This window comes from Poecile atricapillus, chromosome 19 (genome assembly GCF_030490865.1).
Source record: "Poecile atricapillus isolate bPoeAtr1 chromosome 19, bPoeAtr1.hap1, whole genome shotgun sequence".
Classification (NCBI taxonomy): Eukaryota; Metazoa; Chordata; class Aves; order Passeriformes; family Paridae; genus Poecile; species Poecile atricapillus.
Genome location: NC_081267.1, coordinates 5,527,273 through 5,549,124, shown reverse-complemented (window position 1 = coordinate 5,549,124; position 21,852 = coordinate 5,527,273). Strand labels below are relative to the sequence as shown.

The 21,852-nt window shown below is 53.2% G+C and overlaps 1 pseudogene; it reads left to right on the top strand.

Moving 5' to 3' along the window:
* The window catches only part of LOC131586379 (uncharacterized), a 712,054-nt pseudogene that overhangs the window by 136,680 nt on the left and 553,522 nt on the right, over window positions 1–21,852 (top strand).

Sequence of the window (21,852 nt, the reverse complement as noted above, 5' to 3'; positions counted from 1 at the left end):
CAGGAGCTGGAGCTGTCTGCGATGGAAAGTTCCTCATAGCTGCTCTGGAGAGTGCGGTCACCGTCTCTGCTTGCTGCAGGCCCAGAGCTCTTCTCCTTCTTTACTCGGCAGTTTCTGGTGAATTCCATCACAGCAAAACCTGCAGTCAAGCCAGGAACCGGCCTGGCCCGGCTTGGCTCGGGGCAAGCCCCAGAAGGCCCCATCTCCCGGCCGGGAGAACGGCAGGCCCAGCCCGGCCCCCCCCCGGCCGCATGGCCTGGGCAGGGAACCGGAGGCCAGCCCGGAGGTCTGCTACCTTTCACAGCCAAGAAACAAAGAGAACAAGAGAGCTCTGGTTTTACACTTTAAGGTGGGGTTCACAAGTTGATCCCGCTTTTCAATGGCCAAAACTGCTGTCAATTCTCAGCAATGACCGATAATTGGTCAGGAGAAAAGACTCCAGGCAGTCTCCAGCAACTTTAACTTTCTTAAAGGTAAAGTAACCACATGACAGGCGGGGACAATGAACACTGGCTTGGAGATGGAGGAAGACAGGTGTAGTTCTCCCTGATTGAAGCCTTTGGCCAGTCTTCTGAAGCTGCAGAGGCGCTCCTGTGGAGAGAGGAGGTGGCTGAGGCCCCCAGCTGCCGCTGGCACACAGGGACCCTCCTGCTCAGCAGGGCCCAGAGCTGCCAAGGCTCCCCAGCACGGCTGGAGCTGCTGGCACAGCTTGGCCCAGCTGGACAGCTGCCCCTCAAGGCCCTGGAGAGCAGGGGATGGCTCTGGACAGGGTCCCTGGCCAGGAGTGGGGCCCAGAGCACCTCTGCCTGTCAAGGACAATCTCGTCCCTGCTCTTTCTCCTGCCCACCTTGCTTTGCCTCTGCCCGCTGCTCCTGGGGCTGCTCTTGGCCAGGCAGCCTCAGTGGAGCCAGCACTGGCTGCAGCCCCAGCGGGCTCCCCAGGACAAGGCCCAGCAATTAAGAGGCCAATGAAAGGCCTGGGCAGCTGCAGAACTCTCGGCAGAGTTATTTGGGCAACCAAGAACTTAAGCCACAAGTCCACAGCAGCCTCACTGGGAATGTCTCCTGACTATGAGCAGCCTTTCAAGAAAGTGATTGAGGCCGAGATCACAAAACACTCACCGTTTTCTCTTCCAGCAATACCAGATTCCAGCACAGCACATCATCAGGAAAAGTGCTCCACCAGCCACAATGGCCATCAACTTAATCAAACCATGTGTTCCCTGGTAGAAAACTCTTCTCATGCTTTCCCAGATATTCTGAGCATGTGTTGTGGTGCCAGCTGCATCTGTGGGAGCAATGGGCAGCGTGAGCCTGTGCTGTGCTCCACTGCTGAGCTGGCAGCACGCTGGATACAGCCAGGACGTTCTCTGTTTCCCCCAGAGCTGGGGCCTGCAGGCACCTTGCCACCCCTTGGCACAAGACTGCTCAACCCCCTGAGCTTGAATGGCACAATTTCTCTGTGCTGTGCTGGTCTTCTCCAGGCAATACTTGTCAAGGACATGGATAAGGGTCAGGAAAATGCCCAGGGTTTTGGAAATGCTCCAGGGCCCTCCCTCTTCTAAACAGCCCCTACACCTGATCTACCCCGAGACTGGAAAATTTCAGGGGATCTCAGAGTGTTCACGTCCCGTGCTGCAGTTTGGGCTCTCTGTCAGCTGATGCCAAATGCCTTCCTGCAGAGGCTGGGGAGAGAAGCCAGGCCAGGCTGGGAAACAGCCCTGCAGGGCATGAAAGCAGCAGCGGGACAGCGAGGCTGACATGGATCCCTTCCCGCTGTCCTGGGCACAGTGTGTCCAGATGTGCAGAGAAAGCCCCCGGCTGCTGAGTCTCAGGAGGAGGCTGAGGGACATGGACCCACCACGGCGTCCCTCCAGATCATTCAGGATTATGTCCAGATATTTGAGTTCCCCCATTGCTACATTACTATCTCCTATAGGTTTGTTCTTCTTTCTCAGGGGACCATAATATAAAGTATTTCCATTTCCCAGGAATGGATCCCACAGAACCAGTGCTCAGCCTGTGGGGTCAGCAGGGATGCACCACACACCCCAGTGATGGGAGCTGGGCTTGCTTGCAGAATTTAGCTCAGGAGCTGGGAAAGTCCTTGCTGCAGACACACCTGTAACTCAACAGCCACAGAAGCTTCTCTCATCTCTGCTGATCTGCACAGGCAGCACTGAGCCACAGGAGCAGTGAGAGGATAACGCAGAGCGAGGGCACACACGTGCACGGCTCTGTCCTGGCACCTGCAGCGATGCTGCCCTGGCCGAGCCTTGGGCTCTGAGCTGGCAGCTCTCCCAGGGGGAAAGGCCTTCACCTACCCTCAGAATCTTCCTCATTATCAGGCTCAGTAACTGATATGGACAGGGAATCCAGATCATCTTCATCATCAGGTTCATCTGCAAAGAAAGGCAGAACAGAACAGCTCCCGTGACACTGCTGAAGATTCTTCTTCAGGCTGGAGTGGCAGTGAGTGCACCTGGGTGACTGCTGCCCTCCAAGGCACTCCCTCATCTCTGCCTTCCACTCAGGAGCAGGAGCAGGGGGACCACGTGCCTGCAGTGGCCCCACAATGGGATGGAAGGAGCCCTTTGCATGGCAGTCAGGGGAGAAAGGACTCCCTGGAGCTGCCAGCAGCTCTGAACTGAGCCCCAGGCAGGGCCAGGGCTTGGCAGCTGGAGCATCTCAGGTTCCCTGGGGCCAGAAAGGAGCCACACAAGGCACAGCCCTGGGGCACAGCCCTGGGCCCGGCCCTTCCCTCTCTGCTCTTCTCCGTGGCTGTACAGAGCACATAGAAGGAGACACTGGCATTGCACACGGGAAGAAGATTGACAGCTAAATGCTCCTTCCTCCCACTGACAGCGATACTGTGGAATCACTCAGGGCTCCAGAAGGGAGCAGGGCAAGGTTTCCAGAATCCATCAACCTTCAGACTCTCAAGGGAAATGGCACATGAGTGAGCTCTTGCCACCTTGACACTGATTATTCTGTGCAGAAAGGGACATTGAGAACTTGCCTCCAGCATCTGGCAAGGTCTTCAAACCGCCATTTACCAGCACTTCCAGATGCTCCATGTCACGATCCCAATCTAGAAGGGAGCACAGATCAGAAACATTCCATGGTGTGCTGGGATCCCTTTCTGCCTTAGGGAACTGGGCACTGCAAGGGGGTCAGGTAAGGCCGTGGGAGCCAGATGTCAATGGACATGGCCAAAGCTGCAGAGGGGCCTGAGGAAAGCTCTGGACTGGCTCTGGACATTCTCAACACCTTTTCCATGCTCTGTGCAAAATCCCTGAAAGGCAGGCACTGCCAAGCAGCAGAGATGGCAGCTCAAGCCTCAGCAGGGCTCAGGCCCAGAGGCACAGCAATTACCTCCAGGGACTGTGCCTGGCATGGCCTCCCTTCCTGCAGCAGAGGCTGCCCATGAGCCACTGCTTCCTCCAGGAAACAGTGCCTTCAGCACAGCCTTTGGGTTCATATCTGGAGAAAGGAAGAGCCACAGCTGGATCAGACAGAACCATTCCCCATTGGGGAGGTGGCATGTTCAAGAGGCAATACTTGTCAAAGTCATGGATAAGGATCAGGAGAAAGGCCAGGTTATTGGGAATGCTCCAGGGCCCTCCCTCCTCCAAACAGCCCCTACACCAGATCGACCCTGAGACTGGGAAATTGCAGGGGATCTCTGGGTGTGCATGGCCTGTGCTGCAGTTTGGGCCCCCTGTCAGCTGATGCCAAATGCCTTCCTGCAGAGGCTGGGGAGAAGCTGCAGCCAGGCCAGGCTGGGAAACAGCCCTGCAGGCCATGAAAGCAGCAGTGGGGCAGTGAGGCTGACATGGATCCCTTCCTGCTGTGCCAGCCATGGCGTGTCCAGATGTGCAGAGAAATCCCCCGGCTGCTGAGTCTCAGGAGACGGCTGAGGGACATGGACCCACCATGGTGTCTCTCCAGATCACTCAGCATCTTGTCTTCTGTAGGTTTGTTCCTCCCTCTAGGAGAACCTTAACAGAAAGTATTTCCATTTCAGATGAATGGATCCCACAGAACCAGGGCTCAAGCCTGTGGGATCACCAGGGACACACCACTCACCCCTGTGATGGGAGCTGGGCGTGCGTGCAGCAACCAGCAAAGGAGCTTGAAACATCCTCGCTGCAGACACACCTGTAACTCAACAGCCACAGCAGCTTCTGTCACCTGGTTCCTGCCAGGTTGTCAATGATTATTCCTTGTTGGGACAGTGAGAACATACCTGCATGGGGCTCCAGAGGCAGAAAATCTTCATGAAGCCAAGCTGCTGGAGAAATCTTCCTACCACGCTTGTCTACAAAGGAGCACAGATCAGAACCATTCCATGTTGTGCTGGGATCCCCTTCTGCTTTAGGGAACTGGACACTGCAAAGGGTTTGGGTAAGGCCTTGGGAGCCAGATGTCAATGGACATGGCCAAAGCTGCAGAGGGGTTTGGGGAGCTCTGGGCTGGCTTTGGTCACTCTCAACACCCTCTTTGCAGCCCCTGTGCAACATCCCTGGTGGGGCAGTGGGACCAGCCCAGGGCCCAGGGGCTCTCCCACAGAGGAAACCCCAAGGCCTTGGGCCAAACCGCAGCATTCAGTGCCACAGGTAACGGAACCTCCCTCCTGCCCTCTCTCCTTCAGCTGGGACAGCACCCCCAGCCCAAGGGGACAGAGCCAGGCCCTGTCAGGACACACTGGAGCTTTACCCTCCCCCTCAACCCTTTCCCCACCATGGGCACCCCTTGCAGCAGCTGCCAGGTTTTGGGACGTGTCTCCCATGGAGGGATCCCAGCAGGACTGCTCAGTAGCCAAGTGCCCTGAGCCTGCTCAGGATAATTCCTCTGCACTGTGCTCACACTGCCAAGCAGCAGAGATGGCAGCTCAAGCCTCAGCAGGGCTCAGGCCCAGAGGCACAGCAATTACCTCCTGGGACTGTGCCTGGCATGGCCTCCCTTCCTGCAGCAGAGGCTGCCCATGAGCCACTGCTTCCTCCGGGAAACGCTGCCTTCAGCACAGCCTTTGGGTTCATCTCTGGAGAAAGGAAGAGCCACAGCTGGATCAGGTGGGGCTGTTCCCCAACAGGAAGGTGGCATGTTCAAGAGGCAATATTTGTCAAAGTCATGGATAAGGTTGAGGAAGCCATCAAAACTTTGGAGCCAGGCCAGGGCCCTCCCTCCTCCAAAGAGCTGCCATTCCACATCTACCCCAAGACTTGGAAATTTTCAGGGGATCTCAGGGTGTGCATGGCCTGTGCTGCAGTTTGGGCTCCCTGTCAGCTGATGCCAAATGCCTTCCTGCAGAGGCTGGGGAGAAGCTGCAGCCAGGCCAGGCTGGGAAACAGCCCTGCAGGTCATGAAAGCAGCAGTGGGGCAGCGAGGCTGACATGGATCCCTTCCTGCCATGCTGGGCACGGCGTGTCCAGATGTGCAGGGAAAGCCCCCGGCTGCTGAGTCTCAGGAGAAGGCTGAGGGACATGGACCCACCATGGCGTCTATCCAGTTCATTCAGCATCTTGTCTTCTGTAGGTTTGTTCCTCCCTCTAGGAGAACCTTAACAGAAAGTACTTCCATTTCAGATGAATGGATCCCACAGAACCAGGGCTCAAGCCTGTGGGATCAGCAGGGACACACCACTCACCCCTGTGATGGGAGCTGGGCTTGTGTGCAGCAACCAGCAAAGGAGCTTGAAATGTCCTCGCTGCAGACACACCTGTAACTCAACAGCCATAGAAGCTTCTGTCACCTGGTTCCTGCCAGGTTGTCAATGATTATTCCTTGTTGGGACAGTGAGAACATACCTGCATGGGGCTCCAGAGGCAGAAAATCATCATGAAGCCAAGCTGCCTGAGAAGCCTTCCTACCACCCTCATCTAGAAGGGAGCACAGATCAGAACCTTTCCATAGTGTGCTGGGACCCCCTTCTGCCTTAGGGAACTGGGCACTGCAAGGTGGTTGGGTAAGGCTGTGGGAGCCAGATGTCAATGGACATGGCCAAAGCTGCAGAGGGGCCTGGGGAGCTCTGGACTGGCTCTGGACACTCTCCACCCTCTTTGCAGGCCCCGTGCGACATCTCTGGAGGGGCAGCAGGACCAGCCCAGGGGCCCTGAGGCCTCTCTCCCTCCCACAGCGGAAACCCTCCCTTCAGCCCTGGGGAAAACCATCCCCAATGCTTCCCAGGGAGAAGGGAGCACTGTCCCTGGAAAGGGGACCGAGGCCGCGGGCTCACCTGCTCGCCCTGCTCGCCACGGAGCAGCCTGGGCAGCCCTGTCAGGCAGGGCCACTGCCAGGAGGAGCAGGAGGAGGAGGCGCAGAGCAAAGGCCATGGTGCCTTGCCCACTGCCAGTCCTGCAGCTCTTGCTGCCACCACTGTCCTGACACCGCTGTCCCAATGTCAGCACCGCTGCTGCCGCCGCCGCTGCTGCCACAACAGTCGTGGTCAAGGACTGACTGCTCGGTCCTTGTGCTGCTGTGCAACCACGGGGCTCTGGGACCTCTGTGACCTCAGAGCCTGCTGTCACCTCAGCCTGCTGTCACCCCACAGGCTGCTGTGACCTCATGGCCAGGGTGGAATTGTGTGGGGAGTGGGATCTGCCTTCTTCACTAGGGAGCTCATCCTGCCCTGCAGCTCTGTCCAAGGGCTATTACAGGGTCCCATCCCAGCTGATCTCACAGGCTGGGGGATGAAGGGATGGAGAGCAGCCCTGCTGAGAAGGACTTGTGGCTGCTGCAAGGTGAGAGGCTGGACATGAGCCAGCCATGTGCCTCCAAAGGAGGGTGCCCAGCAGCTTGAAGGAGGTGATTCCACCACCCCTCTGCTCTGGTGTGAGCCCACCTGGAGTACTGCATCCACCTCTGGGTGCCCAGCACAGGAAGGACATGGTCCTGTTGGAGCTGGTCCAGAGGAGGGACAAAACGCTCTGAGGGCTGGAGCCCCTCTGCTTTGGAGACAGGCTGGGATAGCTGGGGGTGTTCAGCCTGGAAGAGAGAAGGCTCCACAGAGACCTGATTGCTACCTTTCAGTACTTTAAGGGGGCTTGAAAAAAAGATGGGACAGAATTTTTAGTAGGGCCTGTTGTGACAAGACTGAGGGGGTATGTTCTCAATCTAAAAGATGGTAGATTCAGACTAGACATAAGAAAGACCTTTTTTATACTGTGGGTTTTGAAACCCTGGCACAGGTTGCCCAGAGAGGTGGGCATCCATCCCTGCTGACATTCAAGCTCCTGCTCTGAGCAACCTGACCTAAAGGTGTCCCTGCTCACTGCAGGGCACTGGACTAGATGGCCTTTAAATGTCCCTTCCAAGCCAAGCCATTCTGTGCTGCTGTGCACCAGCAGAGCAGTGCTGGAATAATGCTGGGGTGATGATGCTGGCACCTGTGTTTTGGTAGTTGTGCCATTTAGGTGTTGGCCAAGAGAGGATTGATGGGCTGCACAGTGAAGTCTGCAGAGAACAGTGTGCTCAAGGAGAAACAGGAGAGGAACATGGCTTCCAGTTCAGATAAATGCCAGCATTTTGCTGCCCATTCCTTGTTAAGAAATAAAGGAATGTTCTGAAGATCCCTTCAGTGGTGGTGCACTATTGGCTGTATCAGTACTTGTGTTCTTTAAAACAGGTGAGTTGTTACAGCTTCTTGCCCCATTTATCACTGTAGAAAACCCAAATACTGCATTGCTCCATGTCTACTTTCTTCCAAGTAAAGGCAGATTTTGTTCATTCTTGAGTGGGACATATTCATCTGTTGACAAGCAAATTCTTCTTGCCATTTACACAATGTTGATTTGCTCTAATTGGATTGTAATTAGGATCTACCTCTCATTGTAATTAAGACTGATGGATTGTGAGGCAAAGTGTTGCATAATTTGCCCTGGAGAGAGTTTTTCTCTAATTCAATGACATATGAAGACAGGTGTAGCCTACCATACTTGTGGCATTAGTCTCCCACTCTGTCCTTTCCTCTCACCCAAGGGGAGGATCGAGGTCTGCAGGTCTCATCTGTGCACAGAAAGAGTTAATATCTCACCCAGACCTGCAGATGCTCATGATGGTTTCTGCCGGGCAGTGGCCGAAGCAGTCACGGTGATGGATTTCAGGCAGCGCTGGGGCTGTGCCAAGATCTCAGGGGGCCCGGCCAGAACAGTCGTGGCTGTTCTGCCCCCATGGCTGGTCCCAGGCCCCTGCTCCCTTCAATTCCAGCTGCGGGCCGATGGCTTCCCCTCCCTGTGCCCGGCAGCCGCTGGGGCCGCGCGGGCCGTGGTGAAGGGGCCTGGCCCAGCCCAGAGCCGCTCCCGGGGCCTGGCGGAGCCCGGCTCGGTGCAGGCCAGGCTGGAGCAGGGCCGGCCTGACCAGCACCCAGTTAACTCTTCACAGCTGGAAACAACAGAGAGCTTTCCTGGCCTTGTCTGTCTTTAAAATGGGGATTTCACACAGGAGGATCCAGCTGCTAAATGGTTTCATAGGTTGTCAATTCTCAGAGCCAGCCAGCTATTGGTTTTGCTAAGCACAGAGGAAGCTCTTAGAAGCCCCCTCCTAGAAAAATCATTTGCATGGGTGGCTTCTTCACTCCTCACCAAATATCAACTAATACAAAACCACCACAGACATTCAGGCTGAAACAGGAAGCAATTCTGAAGCAATTGTTTTAAAGCAAAATCTGTTATTAAGCACAGAGATTGATGTCACTCACCCAGACCACTGGAGAGGGATAGTGACTCTGTCACCTCCCCCCTGGCCAGCCCATTCCAATTCCCAATCACTCTTTCTGGGAAGAACTCCTTCCTATTGTCCAGCCTAAACCTGCCCTGGTGCAGCTTAAGGCTGTGTCTCCTTGTCCTGCCCTCCAGCAGATCCCCACTCGCAGCCAGCTTGGTGTCATCTGCAATTTGTGAGTGCTGGACTCGACCCCCTCAGCCAGACCCTCAGTGAAGATATTAACCAGGACTGGGCCCAGCACAGATCCCTGGGGACACCACCAGGGACTGGACACCAGCTGGATGCAGCACCATCCCCACCACTCTCTGGGCCCGGCCTCCAGCCAGTTCTGCAGCCAGCAAAGAGTGCTCCTGTCCAAGCCGTGGGCTGCAGCTTTTCCAGGGAATGCTGTGGCTCTCCGTGTCCAAGGCCTTGCTGAAGTCCAGCTCGACACATCCAGAGCCTTTCCCGCACCCACCAGGCGGCTCAGCTGGTTATAAAAGGAGATCAGGTTGGTCTGGCAGGACCTGCCCCTCCTAAAGCCACGCTGGCTGGGTCTGAGCCCTGGGCCATCCTGGAGGTGCCGTGGGATGGCACTCAAGGGGATCTGTTCCAAAACCTCACCAGGCACCGAGCTCAGGCTGACAGGCCTGCAGTTCCCCAGAGCCTCCTGCCAGCCCTTCTTGGGGATGGGCTCACACTGGCACCTCCAGTCCTCTGGGACCTCCCCAGTGAGCCAGGACTGATGAGGAGAAATGATGGAGAGCAGCTTGGGGAGCTCATCCACCAGCTCCCTCATCCCCCTAGCATGGATCCCATCTGATCCCATCCACCTGTGAGCATCTGAGTGGCTCAGCAGGTCTGTGACTGCTTCCTCCTGGATTACAGGGGGCTCTTCTGCTCCCTGTCCCCATCTACCAGCTCAGGAGAACACTTGTCCTGAGGAAAACCTGTCTTAATGTTGAAAAGGTGGTTTTATTTATTTAATGTTTATTAAATATTTAAAATTTTATGTTTATGTTTTATTAAATATTGAGGCAAAGAACGTGTTGAGTACCTCAGCCTTTTCCTCATATTTGGTAACCATATCTCCCCTAAGGAATGGAGGTTGTCCATAGGCTTCCTTTTGCCATTAATGTATTTATAAAAACATTTTTATTATCCTTCACAGAGGGATCCAGGTTAAGTTCTAATTGAGCTTTCACCTCTCTACTTTTCTTTCTGTATGACCTAATGACATCCTTAAACATTTCCTGATTTCCCTGCCCCTCTGTCCAAAGGTGATTCATCCTCATATTTTCCTTGAGTTCCTCCAAAAGCTCCCTGCCCACTCAGGCCAATCATTTTCCTCACTAGCTCATTTTTCATCAGAGAAGTTCAGGCTGTTCCTGCTCCTTCAAGATTTCTTTATTGAAGTGTGTCTATCCTTCCCGGAATGCTTTGATTTAAAAGGCTGTTTCTCTTAAAAAAAAACTCAGTATCTGATTTGGTACACCCCAAATCTGCATCCTTAATCGGCTGAAGTCTGCCCTTCCTAAGTCCCGTGTAGGAGTTTTGTTGATGCCCCTCCTTCTTTCACAGAATATTTCAAAACTCAATGATTTCATGGTCACTGTACCCCAGGCAGCCTCCAACCCCCACATCCCCCAGCAGCCCTTCTCTGTTTGTGAACAGAAGGAGACACAGCTTTCCTGGGCAGTGGCAAGAGAAGGAAACTTCCCCAAAGTGCAGCTTGGCAGGTTCAGCCTGGAGGGGAGGAGAAAGAAAAGTCCCTGTCAGGATAGAATTTTGGTGCAGGAGGTGTCCCAGCGTGAGACTGGACCATGCCATGGCTGAGTGTGCCAGGAGCCGGCAGTCAGTGGGGCCCAGGGATGCTCCAAGGGACTTGGAGTTTTGCTTCTGACTCCTTGAGCAGCTCCTTCAACCTTCTCTCAGTGCCTGAGGGTCCTGGACTCAGCCCCAAATCCAGCCTGGGGTTCATTAAAATACAGAAAGCCTCGGGGGCTCTTTCTCTTCCTTCCATTGTCTTCAAGTCCAAGGCTTGTGCAGCTGCTTGGAGTCAGTTTGGAGTTCTGTTAAGGAGGAAGATTTGAAAATCCACCACTTTTTTTTTTTTTTTTACAATCAAGGAGATATTTTTTTTTATTTTTTAGTTGAGAGAAGAGGTGACAGAAGCATTCCCCAAGTGATCTTGATGCTGAAAATCTCCTTGGGAGGTCTGGTCACAGAGAAGAATGAGCCCCTTGTGGGCTGCCCCTGTTTGGACAACCTGCTCCTCACCCGGAGCCTCAGCATGTCTGACATCGCCCACCTGGGACTGACATCCCAAAACATTGAAAACATTTATCTTTATAATTTTTCTTTATCATTAAAATCTAATTAATTTATAAAAATAAATATTTGATTTTTATAACAATATTGTTCTGTATTTTTATAACCTAACTTTTATATTTATATGAAAGAATTGATCCATTTTTAGCAACTAAAACCATTATTGGTCCTTGGTTCAAAATAACACAATTCCCTTCATTAATTAATTGATCAAAATTTCTCCCTCTTTATGCTAATTACTCCTATTTTTAGTCCTTTGATCATCTTTTTTAATAATTTTCTCAGACAGGGTAAAAAGGACCACTTTGGGGTCCACGGGGACTTTTCTGGGGAACATCTGGGGCAGTTTTGGGTCTGGGGAGGGAATTTAGAGAGAATTTGGGGGTCTGGAGGACACTTGGGGAGCTGGGTGGGCACTTGGAGGGGCACTTAGGGATTCTGTGGGACAATTCGGGGTCCAGGGGAGCACTTGGGGGTCCAGGGGGGCACTTGGAGGTCAGGGAGGGGAATCTGGGGGCCCTTTGGGGTCCGGGCGGGCACTTGAGGGGCTGTAACGAGGAATCTCTGGGCCGCGGGGGATGATGGGAGTTGTAGGCGCCGGTATAATACGGTTTAATGGGGCCGCGGAGCATCACGGGAGTTGTAGGCGCAGCTCCAATGGGTTCCGGTGAGGCGCGGGGCATGACGGGAGATGCAGTCCCGGCTGGAATAGCGCTCTATGGGTGCCGCGGAGCATGATGGGAGCTGTAGTCCCGGAAGTGGCTCGGAAGGCGCGTTCGGCGGTGTGGGGAAGCGCTTGGAGAAAACTTTTGCGTCCGAGCCGTGCTGCAGGTGCTGGGGGCGAATGTATACGGCTCGGGAGCACTTGGGGGGAACCTGGGGAGCTGTAACCGGGCTCTTTAGGGCGGGGGGCACGGCAGGAGGTTTGGGCGCGGAACTGTGTTGTGGGATGATGGGAGATGAATTCCCAGCAGTGGCTGGAAGGGGAATCTGTGGGGTCAGGAGCATTCAGGGATCCAGGGACACTTTGGGGGGTCCCGAACGGGCGCTGAGGGGGCACTCGGGGATCCTGGAGGGTTTGGGGGAGACTTATGGGACATATGGGGGGCGATCCCGGGGTTCTGGGGAGCGCAGGGCATATTTCCAGTTCCTCACAACCTGGTCTCAGTTGCCCCCTGGAGGCTCCTGCTCACTGCCAGTATCATCCCAGTATGATCCCAGTATGATGTCAGTACACAGCCAGTACAATCTCAGCCACTGCCAGGATGATCCCAGTACAAACCAGTCCCTGCCAGTGCTGCCACTCCTGGGATCCCCGAGCCCTCTCTGTGTTCCCCCCTCCCGCATCTCCCCAGAGGAGCCCCAAGGGCTGGCAGTCCCCAACCAGGGTCCCCAGCCAGCCCCAGGTTGGATCTGCAGCCCCCAGTTTTCCCAGTTTCCCTCTCCTTTTCCCCGGGCCGGGTTCCCCCCGTCCCCAGCGGGTGGGAGCAGCGGAGAGCCCCGCGCTGCCCATCCCGACCTGTCCCGGCTCCATCCCCGCTCCTGCCGTGGGCTGTGAGGGGTTCGGGAACGGGGCACCGAGGGTGTCACTGCTCCTGGGGGAGGAGGAGGAGGGATGGAAGAGGAGGGATGAAGAAGGAGAGTGAGAAGGAATGGAAGTAGGAGAAGAAGCTGGTGTTAGGGAGGAGGAAGAGGAGAAGCCAGAGGAAGAAGAAGAGGAGGGACAAAGGAGGATCATGGAAAGGAAAAGGAAACACGAGGTCGAGCACTCCTGAATTCACAGCCCCTCACCAATGGGATCCTCCCATGGGATCATCACCCTCCATCCCAGCAATGACCAGGGAGGGGGAGCATGACCCAGATATCCTGGGGGGTACCTGGGTTGGGTTTTTCTGGGGGAATGTTTGGAGAATGAAGAACTCCAAAGCTGAGCAGAAAATGCCCCTTGGGGGGACATTGGGGGGTCCTGGTGGTGGCTGCTGTCAGAGGCAGCCTGGAGGAGCAGAGCCCTGTGTCCCCCCAGACCCCAAAGTGGGGAGCCCAGAGAGGGGGAGTGCCACAATTCACGGGACCCTGAACAGCCTGGTGAGGGGCAGGGGGGACTCCTTGGACCTTCTGCACCCCAAAGCAGAGAATCACGGGACAAGGGACCATAGGAATCCAAAAAGCCCCATCATCCCTAAATGAGGAGATGGAAACAGGGGGAACTTTTTGGATTTCTGGCACTCCCACCAACCTGGGGTGGGCAGGGAGCAAGCCGACAGGGGGCCCCCAGTGCAAGCGTGACCCCCAGCAGCTGGGACAGGGGGGAATCCCTGAACTGCAAAGGGGAGAGAACAAAGATGGGGAACTCCTGGGAGGCATTTTCAGGGCTGAATTTTGGTGTTTGGGAGGTTTTTATGGGCCCCAGATGCCCGGTAACTTCTAGAGATGAACTTGGTCAGGAGGAACACCCTAACCCAATGTGCTCATGCATTGCATATTTCCGCAAACAAGGATTTCTCATTCCCAAACCTTGGCCAGATGGAGAGGAAGGCTGCGAGGAAGAGGAAGATGCCCCAGGACACCCAGGCAGGTGAGGAGGAAGTCAGTGCCCCTTTCCCCCTCTCTCCTGCTCCATCTCCCAGCCCAGCCTGGCCCCCGGCTGCAGGACAACCCCGCTGCCGACGCCGTCCTGCCGGGGACGCACTGGGGGGATCTCCTTCCCCTTCCCTCTGGCACGGAGGCAAATCCCATCCTGTCCTTGTCCTTCCTCCCCCAGACAAGGAGCTGAGGATGGAGACCAGGGAGGACAAATCCCCGCAGCAGAACCTCGTGGAAGAGGCTGTTTTGAGCAGCTCCACAGTGCAGGAATACAACGGGGAGGAGAATCCCCAGAGATCCCGCAGGAGGAGGGGCTCCAAACCCATCCCAGGGTGCTCTGAGGAGGAAAGACCCACCCTGTGCCAGGAAGGCGGCCAGAGATCCAGCCAGGGCTCTGAGCTGGTGGTCCATGAGCGGCTTCAGGATGGGGAGAAGCCCTACAAGTGCTTGGAGTGTGGGAAGAGCTTCAGCAAGAGCAACAGCCTGATCTGCCACCAGATGATCCACACTGGGGAATGGCCCTACGAGTGTGGGGAATGTGGGAAGGGCTTCAGATGGAGCTCCGAACTCATCCGTCACCGGCGCATCCACACTGGGGAGAGGCCCTACGAGTGTCCCGAGTGTGGGAAGAGGTTTCAGACCAGCTCCAGTCTCCTGCGGCACCAGTGCATTCACACGGATGAGAGGCCCTTCCGCTGCCCTGACTGTGGGGAGGGCTTCAAGCAAAACTCCCACCTCATCAGTCATCAGCGCATCCACACTGGGGAGAAGCCCTACGAGTGTGGGGAATGTGGGAAGAGCTTCAGCCAGAGCTTTAGCCTGATCTGCCACCAGAGGACCCACACCGGGGAATGTCCCTATGAGTGTGAGGAATGTGGGATGACCTTCAGCCGGAGGTCCCAGCTCACCATCCACCAGCGCATCCACACTGGAGAGAGGCCCTACGAGTGTCCTGAGTGTGGGAAGAGGTTTCAGACGAGCTCCCATCTCCTCCTGCACCAGCGGATTCACACGGATGAGAGGCCCTTCCGCTGTCCTGACTGTGGGGAGGGCTTCAAGCACAACTTCACCCTCATCATCCATCGGCGCATCCACACTGGGGAGAGGCCCTATGAGTGTCCCCAGTGTGGGAAGAGCTTCACCTGGAAATCTAGCTTGACCCAACACCAACGGAGGCACCGGTAAGGGAAGCCCTGCGAGTGCCCCAAGTGCAGGAAGAGCTTTGTGCACTGCTCCATCTTCATCCTGCCTTGGAGGACCAAGGTTAGGAAGAGACCTGGTGATCCATGTTCCCTGTGGTCCATGCTGGGAAGACACCTGTACCTTTTCCTGCCCATGGCAATGTCATGATGTGAGATCAAAGAATGTGAGAGTCTGACCATGTCCTTGTCATTATATTCAATCCCATATCAGGTCATTGCCAGGGGCAGGAAAAGGACTCCCTCTCTCTCACCAGACAAGAGTGTCCTTTCCAGGCAGGAGGAGATACGTGGCCAGGAAAAGCCAGTCTGTGGTGGTTTATTTTTCCCTGTAATGGTTTTTCTTATCTATTCTGTTACAAAGATTATTTCTGTGTCTGGTTTTTCCTTATCCTCTTGCTGTTCTACATAAATTGTTCTTATCCCAGCATGGGATCTTTGCCTTTTCTGCTTTCCATGGGAGGTGGGAGGGAAGAGAGCAGCGATGCAGTTTTAGCAGGAGCAGGAAATTGGGGAATGCCGTTCCTGAAGCCCAGCCCGTGGAAACCGAGCATCCCAGCTGGTGCCAGGCCTGGTTGCCATGGGCAGCAGCCTTGGGAGCGGGTCCCTGGCTGGGGGCTGTGGGAACCTCTTCCCTCTGGTGCCCAGGGACAGGAGTGGAGGGAGCGGCTGGAGCTGAGGCGGGCAGGTTTAGGCTGGATGTGAGGAAAAGGTTTTTCCCGCGAGGCTGCTGGGGCACTGAACAGGCTCCCCAGGGAAGGCTCCCAGCTCCAGGGCTGGCTGAGCTCCAGCAGCGTTTGGCCAGCGCTGCCAGGCCCAGGCTGGGATTGTTGGGGTGTCCTGTGCAGGGCCAGCAGTTGGACTGGAGGATCCCCATGGGTCCCTCCCAACTCAGCCAATTCTGTGGCTCTGTGATCCCATGAGCCTGGGGATGGGACTGCAAATGGTTGCCATGGCAATGGACTCTGGCTCCAGGCCTGAGACAGGCACAGACAGGGGCTCCATGGAGACCTCCCAGGGGTTTCTGAGGTTCAAGAGCCGTGTGGTCAGACGCAGTCCCAACAATTCCATGGTGACATCCCAGGGGACCTTGGGCTGCAAAGGCACTGCTCTGTCACAGGCACTCCCGGGGGCTCCACGGTGACATCCCAGGAGTCCCCAGGCTGCCAAAGAGCTGGGATGTCACAGACACTCCCAGGGCTTCCTGTCATGGGCAGAGTGGGAGCTTCAGGCTAAAGCTTTATTTCTTTATTGGAGAAACACCTGCTGAGTCATGAGGTGGAGAAATGACACCCAACAGCCACCATGGATCCTCAAACCCTTCCAGGATGCCTAGACTTTTAAATTCCTTTTAAGAGAGGAACCTGGGAGCAGCTGGATTCAATCCCAGCCTGAGTTTGTCAAAGGTTTGTGTCTAAATATTGGACAGGTAGAATTGAACCATAATTCAATTTGTCCCACAGGATTAACAATGGAATATCAGTTTTATTTATACAAATACAACTGTGACTGATTCTGAACATGATTTATTTACACCACAGAGTAAATAAAAAAAATATTTATTTACTCCACTGTATAGGAGCTATAACAATTATTAGACTATAGTGCTCTAGGAAGCAATTTTGAAGTAAACAGGGCCTTGCTGGAGTTGTTTGAGCCCATTCCAGGCACAGCCTCCTGCTCCAGCAGGAACTGCCTTTCCTGTGCCATGGCCAGGGCAGATCCTGCTGCAGGAAAAGCCCCAGGCCAGCCCCAACCCAGGGAAGGGCTCGGGCACAAGTGCAGAGTGCCGTGCTGGGAGCTGTGCCAGGGACAGCCTGAGGCACCAAAGGCACCTTGGCAGCAGCAGCTGCTTCCAGGCCATGGCCAGAAGGCTCCCTTGGCACCCCGGCCTGGTGGCCAGCACTGCAGAGCTGCTGCTTCAGGGCTCATTTCTGGCTGGGCTCTGAAAAGCCACTGCTGCTCCAGGAGCCTGACTGGGAAGCAATCGGCCCCAGAACCCTGGGGACAAGATTATAATGAAACAACTCTTCATGCCAGCAGAGACAAGGCAGGGGCAGATGAAAGGGGAGAGCCAGGCCCAGGGGACATGGCTGCAGTGGTGATGGCTGTGAGGTCAGTGCCACTGCAGCAGCCTGGCTGGCCCTCAGCAGACATTCTGGCCAGGAGGGTTGTGAGGGCACCCAGCACATCAGAGAACCCACACAACAGGAATTCCATCCTTGGGAAGGGGAGGGGCTTTCACTGTGTCAGGTTGCACAGAGCTCCTGCTCTTGGAGCAATCCTGGTATGAGGCATACATTTGTCTGCAAAAGCAGTTGCAGTTTTGTGCCACTCTGATTGTACAATATTTCCTCCTTCTAAAAACAACCAAATCTACTCTGGTTCACTTTAAAGATATTCATCCTTGTTCTGTCACTGCAAGATTTGGGAGAAAATCACTTTGACCAGTGTTTCCGTTTTCACAGACCATGCAGAAGACCCAAAAAGCTCTCAGGATCAGGTTTGGAGGCCTCATCACATAAGCAGCAGGTAGAGGCTGAGGGCCCTGAGCCTGAGGCCAGCAGGGGACAAGTGACCCTGGCAGCCCTGGGGCCTCATTGCCTCCTTGTCCCTGCTCAGCAGCCTGGCAGGGGCCGCCCCATGGTGCTGCCCTTGGCATTGCACATCCCCACATGCCAGTGCCCCGGGAAGAGCCCTGAGCAATGAGGGAGGGACAGCATCTGCCTTGCCAGGGGCTGGGGCTCAGCCCTTGGCCCTTGGCATTCCTAAAACACATCCAGCTTTGCTCAGCACCACAGACACCTTTCCCTTGCTTGTCCCCAGCTGCCATCAGGGCTTCCAGTCTTCTGCTCTACCTGGAACCTGGGGACGCTTTCTCACTCGTGTCTCTCATTTCCACTACAAGAAACTTCAGTGTTTCCATCTGACTTGGAGTTCTTGAGAAGTGTTTGGAGCACTCTGAGGGACTGAGTGTGATGCCAAGAGCCCCAAAGGCCCGAGAGGGTGATGAAAGTGCTGGTGCTGTGTCTGTGCTGCTGAGCTGGGCCGGGCTCCTGGCCCAGAGGCAGCTCCTGGCAAGGGCAGCGCTGCAGAGAGACAGCTCTGGCCAGGAGCAGCTCCTGAGCACAGCCCAGCAGGGCTGGGGCCCTGCCAGGGCAGCTCAGGGACACGAGCAGGCCCAGACAGAGCTCCCAGGGGCTCAGCACTGGCAAGGGCTGGGGGATGTGCCAGAGGGGGCTGTGTCACAGCAGCACCTCTGTGGCTGTTTCCTGGAGCCCCAGAGCAGCTGTGATGTCAGAAAGGGGCTGTGTGACAGCTCAGAGTGGGTTGTGTGAGGTCACAGATGGGGCTGTGACATCACAGAGTTTGTTGTGTGAGGTCACTGAGCAGATACAGCATCATAGAGGGGATTCTGTGACATCACAGAGCAAGTTGTGACATCATGGCATGGCTGTATGACATCATAGACCTGGCTGTGAGGTTGAAGTTTGTGCTGTGACATTACAGCGTGGCTGTATGACATCACAGAGATGGTTGTGTGACATCACTGATAAGGTTGTGGCATCACAGTTTGCTGTGACCTCATAGATGAGGTTGTGATGCCATAGAGCAGACTGCAGTCATCGAGGGTGGCTCTGTGATATCACAGAGCCGGCTGTGGCATCACAGAACAGACTGTGACATCACCAGGTGACTTTGTGACATCACAGAGTCTTCTGTGACATCACAGTACAGCTATATGACAACACATGAGAACGTCCCAGAGTTGGCTCTGTGACATCACAGGGGCTTCCCAGTGTGGGCTGTGACATCACATGTTGCTGTGTGACATCCCAGGGGCTGTGTGAGGTCACTGGGGAGGTCACTCTGCCCCATCCCCCCCTCACCATTCCCCACAGAGAAGTCCAGCACTGCTCGTGCACAGCGAGATCCCCTGTCCCCCTGGGTCCCCCTGCCCCTGGCACTGCAGCCTCCCCAGAGGATGTTCCATGAGATCGACCCCAGAGCCTGACACGGGGGTGGGGGCCAGGGCTGTGGGGGTGGGACAGGGGGACAGGGACTCTCAGCAGCGTCCCTGTGTCCCCCAGGGCCAGAGCCTGGGCCAGGGCTCCTTCACCCTGTCACCAACGAGGGCTTGAGAGTGCCTAAAAAATCCCCAGCAAGGGAGCAGCAAAAACCAGATTTAATATTAAGCACCAGCAGCACAAAGTTCCTTGGCAAGAGTCACTCTGCTCCTGACTGGACACTTCAGGCACAGCAAGGAAACAAAGCAACAGCAAAACCAAACAAAATCCAGGCAATCCAAATCCAACCAGAAATGAACCCAGAACTGTCCGTATGTGTGTGTGTCTGTGACAAAAGGACAGTGAGGTCAAGGATAAAAGGAATATGGCCTAAGAACTTAACAGAGGTCAAACTTAACAGGACTTCACTTATACCTTAACCATTAATTGATACCTTCAACTTCACAGTTTAGCAAAAGAACAGCAGTTATACAGTATTTAATCTAATTTTTAACCTATGACTTTTTGATTTAACAGAGGAATTACACTTAGAAATATTCAAATTAGCTTCTAATTTATATTAAAAGCGACAGTTTATGTTGGGGAAGATGAAACAGGGAAACCTTGCGAATATGATTGTTTAACAAAAGATTCTGAAGGTATGAAGCCTAGAATTGAAATAGAAATGAAAGCTTGCTTTGAGTCATAAGCTACTGAGTACTAGATACTATATGACCAAAGAACAATAGCCTAGCCAGCTAAAGGAGAATCCCTGGTTGGTAAAACAATGTCCTTCTGCTGATAGAAAGTCCAAAGGTCAAGAAGCAAGGAAAGAACTTGTAAAGCTTTTTAGAGTTTAAAATGCAACACTCTATGTTAATATGGGGAAGTGTGGGTACGGAGGAGCCCGCTGGGCCCGAGATACTGGCTCTCCCCTGGAGAGGAGATACTTCTCTGTAATAGCGACACAATGTCGCTCCCAGGGGTCTTTGAGTTAGTTATGTTAAACTGTTGTGTTTCATTGGTGTTCCCCCCTGCTGTCCCACCCCGATACAGGTATCTCAGGCTTCCCCCCGCCCCTCTCCTTCCCCATAAATATCCCGGGTTTTCCTCTGTTCGGGAGATTCGCTGTTACCGGCACCCTTTGCCGAAGCTTTGCCTGAATAAAGGCTTGTGCCTCGGTGGAACGCTGGACCAGCTGTCTCGTCCCTGCTTCCTGTGTTGCCTGCCGCCGCCGCTGCCGAGCTGAGCTGAGCTGAGCTGAGCTGAAATCACTATACTATTACTGAGCTGAGCTGAAATCACTATACTATTACTGAGCTGAGCTGAAATCACTATACTATTACTGAGCTGAGCTGGAATCACTATACTATTACTGAGCTGAGCTGGAATCACTATACTATTACTGAGCTGAGCTGGAATCACTATACTATTACTGAGCTGAGCTGGAATCACTCGACTGCTCGAAGCTGCTCACACGCGCTTCGGGCCAGCCTTTCTCAAGGCTGCTTCTGGAGAAGTCGCGGTGCTCCGGGCTTTCCGCCGCCGCGGCAAGAAAACCCTATCAGATTTCTACGACATCCCACAAAATCTCCACAAATTTCCACAAAATCTAAGAAAAATCCAACAAAATTCTCCAAGTTTCCACAAAATCCCACATAATTTAAGAAAGATACCACAAAATTCCAGAAAAATACCACAACATTGCAGTAATCTCCTCAAAACCCTACCAAATTCCAGAAACATCTCACAAAATCTCCTCAATATCCTACAAAAATCAAGAAAAAACCCTATCTAATTCCAGAAACATCCCACAAAATCTCCATAAATTTCCACAAAATCTAAGAAAAATCTCACAAAATTCTTCAAGTCTACACAAAATACCACAAAATTCCACAAAAATCGCACAAAATTATTTAAACTTATGCAAAATCCCACAAAACTCAAAAAAAATCGCACAAAATTGAAAAAACAAAAACCAAAAACCCCTTAATCTTCCCAAAACCCTACCAAATCCCAGAAACATCTGACAAAATCTCTTGAATATCCTAGAAAAATCAAGAAAAATCCCACAAAATTCCACAAAATCCCACAAAATTGCAGAAATCTTCACAAATACCCACCAAATTCAAGAAACATCCCACAAAATCCCCACGAATTTCCACAAAATCAAACAAAATACCTCAAAATTCTTCACGTCTCCTCAAATTCCCTCAAAATTCCACAAAACTCCCACAAAATCTCCTCAATATCCTACAAAATTCAAGAAAAAACCCACCAAATTGCAGAAAAAATCTGACACAATTCCCTAAATGTTCTGAAAACCCCGCCAAATTCCAGAAACATCCCACCAAATCACACAAATTTCCAAAAATCTAAGAAAAATCCCTCAAAATTTTTCAAGTGTCCAGAAAATCCTTCAAGATTCCAGAAAAATCCCACAAAATTTTTGAAACTATTGCAAAATCCCACGAAATTGCAAAAAACTAAAAAATAACCCTAAATCTTCCCAAAACCCTACCAAATTCCAGAAACATCTCACAAAATCTCTTGAATATCCTAGAAAAATCTAAGAAAAATATGAAAAAATTCCACAAAATCTTACAAAATTGCAGAAATTTTTACAAAATGCCACCAAATTCCAGAAACATCTCACAACATCTCCACAAAATACCACAAAATCTAAGAAAATACCTCAAAATTCTTCATGTCTCCTCAAAATGCCAAAAATCCCACAAAACTCCCACAAAATCTCCTCAATATCCTACAAAATTCAAGAAAAATCCCACAAATTTGCGGTAAAATCTGACACAATTCCCTAAATGTTCAGAAAACCCCAGCAAATTCCAGAAACATCCCACAAAATCGCCACAAATTTCCACAAAATCTAAGAAAAATCCCACCAGATTTTCCAAGTCTCCTCAAAATCCCTCAAGATTCCAGAAAAAAATCCCACAAAAATATTAAACTTTTGCAAAATCCCACAAAATTACAAAAAAATCCCATGAAATTGAGAGAAACTAAAAAAAA